Genomic DNA, 11957 nt, shown 5'->3' with positions numbered 1-11957 from the left:
CTATTCAAAACAAAAACATCTAGCGGTCGTATAGCCAGATGGGTATTAAAAGTACAGGAATATACATTTGATATCGAGCACAGATCAGGTTTGAGTATTCCACATGCAGATTGTCTATCAAGACGTAAATATCCAAAAGAGACATACAAAGATTCAGATTTTAGTACATCTGATACTTGCACAAGTCAGGCCACTCAAACTGACGATGTCATTCCCTCAGTGTTAACTCTGGAGATACCAGACAATACTATCATACCTGAAATTGCACATATGCAAACAAACACAGCTGATGATTCTATTGTTGATATAAGGTATTTATATGAGAAATCTGATAGTGAAGTTGCATTAAGCCGGCAAAATAACTCGCGAAACTCAGAGATTACTTCTTCACTTAATAACGTTATAGATGTTGATGACTTCGACATAAGGTCGGAACACATGTCAAAATTGCAAAGAGCAGACCGGCACATAAAGCCTATTATAGCTTATTTGGAGAATGGTGAACTACCAAAAGAAGCAAAACATGCACAAAAATTAATTCAAGGGCATGCGAATTATGTGTTATTAAACAATGTCCTATACCATTTTTGGTCCCCCACAGGAAAGTCGTACAAGGCGAAAGATTGTATTAGACAACTTGTCGTGCCTAAAACATTACAACTTTACTTACTAAAGCGAATTCATGATGATGTCACAGGAGGTCATTTGGGAACTTCAAGGACATTACATGCGATCAGAACAAAATACTATTGGGATAATCTACTTAAGGACGTCAATGATTATGTAGCTTCATGTTCTCATTGTCATATGAGAAAAAGAGGGCGTCGTTATAGAAGTCAATTATTGCCAATACCTGTTAATGGTTTAATGGACCGCATTGGTTTTGATTTCTTAGGCAAATTAAAGACTACGAAACGCGGAAACAGTTACATTCTGGTAGTTACAGAATATCTTTCCAAGTTTGCATGGGCCTTCGCTCTTCCGAATACTCGGGCGGAAACAGTCGCTAAGGTATTATTTGAGGATATCTTTTGTGTATATGGATTCCCAAATTCCTTGTTATCAGATCAAGGAGCATCGTTCATGTCACATCTTATTAAGGAAGTATGTAGATTTTTTGATATTACAAAGACACGTTCATCTGCATATCACCCAGCATGCAACGGGCTCACTGAACGTATGAACAGTACGCTTTTAGATATGTTATCAATGTATACATCAGACGAATCTGATGATTGGGATGTATATCTCCAATCTGTGTTATTTGCATATAGGGCCACACCCCAAGAAACTACGAAAATGTCACCTTTCAAAGTGATGTTCGGTACTGAACCTAGACTTCCGGTTGATGCTGAAATATTACCGCGACTAGGTGTATCAAGGAATGTCGATTTTCATCTTCATGAAATGGCAAGATGTAGAAACATGGCGATACAGTTAGCAAAGGAGAACATAACAAAGGCACAAGCAGATATGAAATTGCGTTATGATGCAAAAGCGAATACATCACATAAGTTTACAGTAGGTGATATAGTGTATCTTCATCATCCAGCCGTAAAAGTTGGATGCAGTCCAAAGTTTCATCATCCATTTCGGGGACCTTTTCGTATCAAGGAACAAGTCTCACCTGTCAATTTCAAACTTCAATATATTGACAGTTCTAAGAAATACAATAAGGTGATTCATGCAAATAGGTTAAAACATGCCCGTTTACGGCCAGACCATCTTCTAAGTGGCAGAAATACTGACATGCACACTTCAGACGATGTAGAAGATAGCCAAGGCATTGATCCGTTAGTGAACCAAAGAACACAAAGTACAAACTACCATTTACAATCTGATACAGAATTGTATAGCATCCCACAGTACCAGAGTGCTCCTGAAACAGGAAGCAAGCAAATACAGACTACAGCCTCTAAAACTTGGCGTAACAATGTACGCACACGTGCTGAGAGACGGAGGTTAGAACAGAGTGTTGAGAATGACTCTGATGTAAATACTGATAAAGACGACAATGATAACTATTTTGGTATAGAGAAAATTATGAAAGGACGGTACAAAAATGGTCAATTGCAATATCTAATCAAGTGGGCTGGATTTTCATCCGACAAAAACTCATGGGAACCTAGTCAGAATCTGAACAAAGCTGCATTAGAGGTCCTCAAACGTGCACCAGTTCCAATTATGGGGTCACCAAAGGGCAAACAAAAATGTCCATAATCATTTATAGATACAAAGAAAATTGCACCCATATACTCGATGAGAAAGGACTATTTTCACTTGAGCAGCGTGCATAATTTCTAGTGGTATTGATTCAAAGGGTATATTGAATTGCAATGAGAAAATTGCCAACCTACTTATGGTCAATCAGGTTACTTGTAATGAAAACTAAATTGACTTATTGGATTAATATTAATGGTCTTAATAGTTCTGTACAAGTCGTTAACATACTGAAGATGTCAAATTTTAAACATGGATGAACAGCTAAGATGCCTGTAATGTTTAAATAATGACGTAGGGTTTCTTACACGACAATGATGGTGTTGGCGCAACTGACTTCTCTTGATGACTGTAACAGCTGATTAGTTAGTGTAACTTAAGGATAGCTGTAAGACAATACATTTAGGTCAGTATTCTTGATAGCTGATATCAGGGTGAAATCACAAGTTACTGGACTTAGATTACTTGAATAACATTGACTGGTTAATTTTGACTTCACTAAACACAGACGACGTCAATGACATAAATAGTTTATCACACACTTTTATGCTACACCATTTTTTCATAATATTGATTTCGTCTGCAGTTAAAGATTCAATTTGGAATATGATCACGAATATGGCATGCTGACCGTTTGTCAGTGACAATTTTCAATATTGGCGTGATGAAATATTTAAGAGTTAATATTTATTCATAGCATAGATATTTAATGTCATCATTTGATTTTACGAGACAGATACCTACATTCCTTTCAGATAGGAATACTTATGTTATAATTTAGTTATGTACACGATGAATCGGGTATAACTTGGTCAACATTAAAACATTCTCCTATTTATATATATTTCTTTATGTTCAACTTTTAAATGCTGCAGATATAATATTCCTAGCAAAGTTCTTTAGACCTGAGAATTCTATTGATGACTGTACTTGTCTGGTAGTGTTAATGAAAATAGAGGGGGCCCGAACAGTACGTTATGGATGGTCATATCTATCAGTATGATTGTGTGAATGATTGAAAAAGACTGGCCAGTCGAACGTATGTTTGTGATGTGATTGAGAAGTACACAATTCAATAGCCAACTCAGGATATAATTATTCTACGATTCAATTTTCGAATTATCTGTGATGTCTCTCTTTGATGTCATTTATTCAATGAAGTACATGTTGACTAAATAAGTATATCTGGTTCGGAATTTGAGATTTTAGCACTCTTAGTTTTCAAGGGTCGTATAAATTTTACATTTCTAACACTTCATACGAAACAGCATTAATTACTTCTAAGACTTTTCAATTTTCATTTATGAAGGGTAAATTATTTTTTAGATATTTTAGTCTGTAACGAGGGCGTTACAAATTTTGGAAAGAGGGGAAAGTGTCACAGATGACATATTTATATTTTCAGTAAACTTAATATTTTAACAACATCGCATGTCCTAGTTTGACTGAAAGGTCAATAGACTGTCTCAAGGATATCGGATTCAGACCACACAGGATTCCAAGCATACTCGAATACATGAGACGACAGTCTGCATTTCATAAATATCTAGGATTCATATTGATCATTCATCAATGTTTTAAGAAAAGCGTATATGGAGTGCATTAATTATTTGGCCATTGGCCATGCGTTATGTAAATTTAGACTTTACGGACGTCACAATAAAGTACACTGGGGGGACAGGCACTTCAGCTCAGATTTGGCAAGAGGACTTGGCTTCGCGGGAAGTCAATGAACGAGGCACTATGCTGGGTGCTTGCCTTGTTTTCCAGTGTAGATCTTTAAACACTGTGTGTAGTCTGAGCTAATTCCCTTTAAAGTTCAAGTGTGATCCTGGTACGTACATACAGAAGTTGAGTCAGATATGAGATATGAGAGTGATTCGGGTGTTATTACTTGGTCTATCAGCTGTGTGCGAAGATCAGTAGTAATACTAGTCCTTGCAGTAGATGGCATTATAAACAGTCATTTATGTACAAAGGGTACACTAGAACTTTAAGTGCCACGGTAACTGTATGACATTTGACCTCCACACTGTGACAGAGAAGTTCAAATGAGGTTATACTATTGTATTAGTTCTAGTAACAGTCCTAAACGGGAGAAAGGGAACTTATCTAGTAAAGACTTACATATTTAAAATACACTGCACATTATTTAGTATAGAATACAAGATAATGAGTGTTGGTATGCCTATGCACAACGATTAGAAATTCATCCTTGCGTGGTTATCATTGAAAAGCATACCGACATATTATGAAAAACTATGTATATATGTACATGCATACGTTGACTGATTTTCACCCGTTAAACATTACACTCAACTCATTACCATGTTAAGACGTATACCTTTGTGATATAAAGATATAAATGGTGTGTCTTTGTGAAATATTAAAAACACTGACAAGTTAAGAATATATATCCATCCAATGCTGAATAAACACAACTATTTATGTCTTCACTAATTACGACTTTGGTCGTAATTAATGATATATATTTTTAATGTATGTAAATATAAATAAACCTTAGATTGCCTTTAACGTATCATTTTATTTCTCAAAACTAATGACAGGTTAACTACGTCAGGTAATCAGCCAATTTCAGGGTTAATTGGTCATTGGTTGATATTATACAAGAAAAGCTCAAACAAAACATTTATTTCTAATTAAATCATAAGATTATGTATTGTTAAAATTTACAAAACGTCTTTATGAAACAGTTTTTTTTCTTTCGTTGCCCATTGTAAAGTTGAATTGTTCAGACCACGATAATGATGACGAGCTATGGTCAAATGATAGTAGATAGTCTCGCGTAAGTGAACAAGTTAAACTACGTGTGTAAAATTAATGTACTTTGAGTCTAAGTGGTCCACGTTATTGATTTTAGGAAACTGTTTTTAATAATCTTAAATTTAAAAAGAATGTTATATGTATATATTACTATATATTTGTTCCTCGGGCCACAAAGCTGACTAGTGTAAACAAACTATTTTTGTGGTCCAGCCAAGAGTTTAAAAGTATTATTGGCCAAGAGTTTAAAAGTATTATTTACTTTTACTTTTCATTGATTAATTCTATTCCTCACTTGATATGTTAAGTTTGTATGCAAGATGTAATTTCGAGCTGGAATAAATGTGAATTTAAAACAAGTAGACCAGATAAGAGATTGGTATCGTAAAAGTGGGGGCTCATTTAACAAAAGTTATTTCATTATTTATGCTATTATGATACTTATTTTTTTAAACATACAAGAGTTCCATTAATTTAGCATACATCTGCCAAGTTGTGTAATTTAATTGATTTCTGTAAATAATTATACATTTAAATTTGTTAGCTGTTGTACTTGAAAGGTGGCAGTATCATCCAACAGATGTCCTGCTACATGAACAAAGAAAGTATTAAAAACCATGTACATTGGTTTTTAACCGAGAGTAAATTTCATGAGTCCCATTACAGGGGTGCAATATCTATTTATAACGATGAGCTGTTTGTGTTTAGATTTGTTTATGATGATACACCAAGATTTTTTTCAAATTGCCTCTATTCAGACACAGAAGTATTGACTAATAGTAATGCTAAGCCTTCCTAAGACTGATTGTGACGATGTTCCAATATTGGTTTTGTAGTAGATATATGTAATTCTTCATTAAAATGTGATCATTTTTTCTGAAGTTTGTCTTTTGTACTTGTAGACTTTAATTCAATTATTCAACCGCATCTTGCCTTTAACCTATCTAACGGTTTAACGGTGCATGGATTTAACAGATTTCATGAAATTTGAAAATAAACGCACTTTGGCATCGTTGCAGTTTAACAAGAGAATAATTTTTTTCAGCTTTCAGATAAAGATAAAATTAATGCGCATAGGATATTGAAAAGTACATAGAATATTCTTGAGTTGAAGTTACAGCATGTTATTTATTGGAAAAATGAAAATGTTGGAAAGTATTCTTCAATGTCAGTTATACTTCAAGGATTGTAATATTAGTGATTATTTCAAATAACGAAAAGTCATAATTTATGATTCTGATTTCATAACAAAATCTTAAAATACATTAATGATTTAATCGTTTATCACGATTTCGAGGTATTTCTCTCATAATCAGTTCATAATATTTTGATAGTAGATCGCGATTTCAACTTAATATTACACTATGTATCGTATAGATGGAATTGACCTCTAATTGACACATATACCAGGACTAATTGTGGGTATTTCAACAATTTCAGTGAATATTGTTGGTTCTCTCAATGAAAAAATAACATTCCAGTTATAGCTATTGCAGGTTTAAAGTTATCCGACTCACAATTTTATACATTCCGTGTTGCACTGGATACTTAACTGGAACACTGTAAACGTTCACAATTTTAACATAAACCGATTAAAAATAGTTTTAATAGTAGTTTGAATTTAAATCACATTGTTATTGCACTGTTTGTATATTTATGCTTAATTTGGTGAGTGTGTTCACAATAACATGAAATTTTTATTTTATTTTAATTTCAGAATTAAATATTAGAAATGCATCATCGTAATCCATAGAAATCTAGACAAATCGATAGACAGGCTGTTTGACAAATTTCAACTTGTTACTGACCATATGTATATGTCTAATTATAACCCTATTCTGATATGATGATTACTAACACACACATTCATGTATTCTATTTCATAAAGTTACAAATGAGATAACAAAGTGAATTATAGTTGTAACTGTTTTTAAAATGCGTTTAAAACAAGTGCTATTCCATTAGCTTCTCAGGTGGTTTGATTTTGTATATCCTTATTACAGAAGTCACTACCAGTATAGATACATTAATTATTTTTTAGTCAAACAATTATTGTATTTGTAAACCACGTAGTTAGGCATTCCATGACTTTGTGATCAATACATACTTACGAATTTAATCACTTTTAATCAATGATAAATTTCATCATCCTATTCTGTTATGACAAACACTTGATATGACTTGTTTGTGTGACCTTTCATAACCTTTGTATAGTGACAACAATAACAGCCGTACTAACCCTTTTCTTGTAACATGTAACAATGAGTGATGTCTTAAAATCATCACATGGGTTGCATTCAATAAAGTGGAATATGTTTCAAGGCAAGTGGTTTTGTTTGATAGTTTTCTTAACAAAGTAAAGCGTGAACTTTAACCCTCTGTCACTTCATTGTTCGTCGACAAGTTTGAGTTGTTAGGGGAACATAGAGAGCAATGCTCAGTGGTCACTATGACAACCATTATAGCATAAAGAACCTGTACATCATAGACTGGACTAGTATTAACATACAACCTCAGATATGAAAACAAATCATAGCTGGTGTTTGTTATTTTGCCGTTCTGACATAATATCAAAATCAAATTATAATTTTGTAGGCATATAGTTACCAGATGTACAAACAAAATGCCTTCCGTAAGGAAAGTTGTTGCTTTTTGCAGAGTAATAATCAGTAGCGCTACAAGTGACAATGACTTCCATAAAAAATCCCGTCATTGATAGTGATCTGTCTCAGAGTGAACATAAATTGTGACATGTGCTACACGTGTGTATGACAGGAACAGATGTACTTGTCACAGCAGAGACATACTGTCCATTGTCAAATTCAGCATGAGAACACTCAGTTTAAATCCGTAGATCGTATGTAGCATACTATCCTAATATAGACACGATGTCAGAATAACGATTTATTTACTCGATAGGGAACTTGCTGTATTTCAAAGAAAACATATTGCCAAGGGAAAGGTTCAACGGCTTTCAATGCTAAAAGTCTATGTACTATGAAACAATTTTGTGTATGTATGCATTGGCTCACTCTCAGTCTGCAGTCCCCCGACTTCGGAAAATGTTATTATTTTACTGCAATATTTTCACTATGATAAAAAAGAGACACATAATCATAATTTTTCCTAAAACACTGGTATTTCGAGAAGAATAGATTATTATTTTATTTCTTTGTACGAAGAAAAATCTGATTAATCAGGGTGTCAACTGAGCATAATTCATATTTGTGTTACTATCAAAACATAAATTTATACCATATTACGTAATGCAAGTTAAGTGTTGATTGTGATTTTATTTCTTATAACCACATTGACGTTGCTTTATAGATACATACTTATATGGGTTGTCGGTGGCCGAGTGGTTAAACCACTTGCCTCTTACCACTGCGGTCGGGGTTCGAACCCCATTCAGGGTTCGATTAAATTTACCACGCTGTAAGTAAGAAGAGTGTCGTTGTTCAGTTTGACTCTACCGAACAAAGCTGATTTTCCCCGGGTACTCCGGTTTCCTCCTGCATTAACACTGAACCCATGAGGGGTAGCCCTCACTGGACTTCTTGGGAGACAAGTGTTTATATGCTTAAAGAACTATCCAATAAAGATAATTATTATTATTATTATTACATGTATTATTATTATTATTATATTATTATATGAAATACATTTAGTCTGATCGAGTCTACGTTCAAGAAATAAGCCAAAATGAAGACCAGGAAACTGTTTCATCAACGCATCAATCAACAACTTGTACGTCAACCAAGTATTGGTACTACAGGGCCCACCCAGACATTTGAAAAAAGGCTTGTTGACACTCCTCTTATTGAAATGGAAAGGACATCGAGTACAACCCAGAAGCAGATATTTCACACTAGAATTATGGTGTCTAGAATATTATCTATTCAGATCAGATTTGTTGAGGTTTTGAGAATTTTCTCTTATTTAAAGAGTTTAACAGTTCAGGCGCTATGTGTCTCACGAAACGTCCAAGAGGCTCGTAATTGTTTCGAGGTCATTCACTCTTCTTACATCATAAACGTTGTTCAGATCTATTGTATAGATTGTCTAGATCTCGTTTACGCTGACGAGACGAGACAACACTACAAAGTACCCGTATTGAGGAAATATAAATCGACGGCAATCAATATCAGTCGTTTTGAAGGTGTACATGGAACATGTAGTTATATAGATTGTCTTAAATATCGAATTGAAACCATCATGTTTACATTCCTGTTAGTGGGTAATGTTCTGTTCATGGTTGCATTGTGTGGTGCACAAACCATAGAGCCTTCGTTTATTACTGAACCTAGAGATCGAAGCGTGATATTTCCCTTTGGCAGCAACGACCAATTAACTGTTACATTATCCTGTGTGGTGTCGAACATTCAACCAGGTCAGATGGTGGTATGGTATAAGTCCGGCGCTCAGATAAGTCAATCAACAACTGTATATTCCATCATTGCTTTGACTGACAGTCGTTATTCTGTAATTGAGTCAGGAAATGGACAATATACGTCATCAGATCTTCGGATTCAAGCAGATGCTTCTCATGCTGAATTTGATAGTGGACCGTACACCTGTGCTGTCAAGACAAGTTCACCCACTCCTGTTATGCAGTCATCCGTAGCCTACGTCAGGAATTATGTATCACCCCAGACTGACACTCTTGAATGTACAATTGGTTACGAAGGACCGAATGATCTTAACGTTATCGAGGGGACGCAAGTTGATTTAACGTGTTCGACAGACTCAACAGGTGTGCCGAAAACAGCACTACAATGGCGCAAGTTAGGAATTGTTACATGGCCTTTGCTAACAACGTCTAGTGGATATCATGGTGACAATGGTTACAAGTTTATTCAACACCATTGGATAGCAACTAAAGAAGAATACCTTCCCTTATTTTCTTGTACAAGCTATCACCCAGCATTTCAGTCCAACAAAACTTGTCAACTCGGACCATTCAACGTTCAATATAAGCCAAGTATACAAATTATGTCTTCGTCTCAAACCGTCTCAGAAAAAGATACTCCCACCACTTTCACATGTGATACAGAAGCAAACCCAGCGGTGGAGAAGTACGAATGGACATTGTCAGGTAATTCTAGATTTACGCTAGAGAGTGATAATATTCAACTTTCCAATGAAAACAAATCACTATCAATGACGGGATTATTGACGGAAGATAATGGTGAATATACAGTCACTTGTACAGCTACTAATGCTATTGGAACGTCAACTGCTTCAGTGATACTTGTTGTCAGTGTACCACCACAAATGACAACAGTCACCATGAAAACGACATCTACTGGTAACGGAATCAACATTACACAACTGACAAGTCCCAAAACAAAAGAATACAATTCTATGGCCGAGGTTCAAACAACTAATGATGGTATAGATGGAACTACAAAAAGATATGTCATAGCTGAAATGGATCGGTGCCTTAAAACAGTAAGTAATCATTTCTCATCGTCAGATATGGCCCGTGGAGTAGTTGTTGGCGTACTTTTAGGATTCCTGGTTGGTACCACGGCCATTGTCTTTGTGTATGTCTTGCGATATCGACGGCGGATTGCCAATCGAAATAAACTCGACGGTGTTGATGAAAACAAACTGCAAGATTCACACGCTAATATCAAAACTGAAGATAATTATCAGACTCCTGTTTACACTTCACTCAGTGATGACAATTATCAAAGCCTTGAACCTAGAAGTCAGGACATATGTATGAAACCACAAAAGTGAGAGTCAGCCACTGGTGAAGATGTATTATGGGATATATACGTGACGTCATAAACTTTAGAGAGTGAAACATTACTGGAAATGTATTTGATGAGTTTGTTACAACCTGGTCTTAACGTCAATAACAATATGCCGATTAATATGAATTTGTCTTTCACGTTCTCGATTAATGCAACTGTGTCACTTGGTATAAATGTTTTATTTGTCTCGGGAATTATATGTTTGATTTGTTTAGCATAGTGTTTGACTATCATAATATTTGATAGAAATTTTGTACAGGAATGTCTTAAAACAGCAGTTTGGGTAATTTGGGAAAATATGGAACAGCTGAGACAAGCGATCAAAAATGTTGAAGACTTATCTACATTAAGTACACAGTTTGATAATCATTATATTCATGCCACAACAAAAATTATTAGTCTTTATTTATATATTCATTATCAATATAGTGACATTAACTATATTGACTTACTCAACCGGACAATCTATCGTGGGATCAACATGTAAATAAGGTGGTAAAAAATAAAATAGCATGTTGGGCCTAGGCCTGATCAAAAGAACATGTGGTCAATCGTGCTCGGTATAAACTATCGTGCTCGGTATAAACTAAGCGGAGAATTTGTATATCTCTTCAGTTAGAACTAAATTAGATTACTCTACTCAATTTTGGTCTGTTTGTACACAAAAATCAATGATTCAATTGGAGGGTGTCCAAAGACAAGCTACTAAATACATTCTTGGTTACAATCAATGTAAAGGGGTTGATTATAAAGATCGTCTTCTTTCCTTAAACCTTCTTCCCCTCAGCTACAGAAGAGCGATGTCTGATTGCGAATTCTTTTTGAAATGTATTAATAACGATTACGATCTTAATATTGATAAATATGTACATTTCAATTCAGACGATGATAGCTTACTGAAAATGCCACAATTTTGTAGTGACGCATTCCGACAGTCATTTTTTAACAGAATATTTTATACATGGAACGCTTGTCCAGTCAAATCGGACTTGCCGTTTTCAGTACGTTTTAACTCATATAAAAACGATCTCCGTATATTTTATAGAAATCTTTTGGAAAATATTTTTTGTCTTATAATACTTGCACATGGGTCAATCGATGCCATTATGCCAAGTGTCGTATGTCTTAATTCTTCTTAATTCTGTTCTCGTATGTTATTCCTTAGTGTAAATTTTTTATATATTGTATTTA

Source organism: Glandiceps talaboti, chromosome 3 (genome assembly GCF_964340395.1).
Source record: "Glandiceps talaboti chromosome 3, keGlaTala1.1, whole genome shotgun sequence".
NCBI classification, from domain to species: Eukaryota; Metazoa; Hemichordata; class Enteropneusta; family Spengelidae; genus Glandiceps; species Glandiceps talaboti.
The sequence above is the reverse complement of the archived record's forward strand: the minus strand, read 5'-3'. Positions refer to the sequence as shown.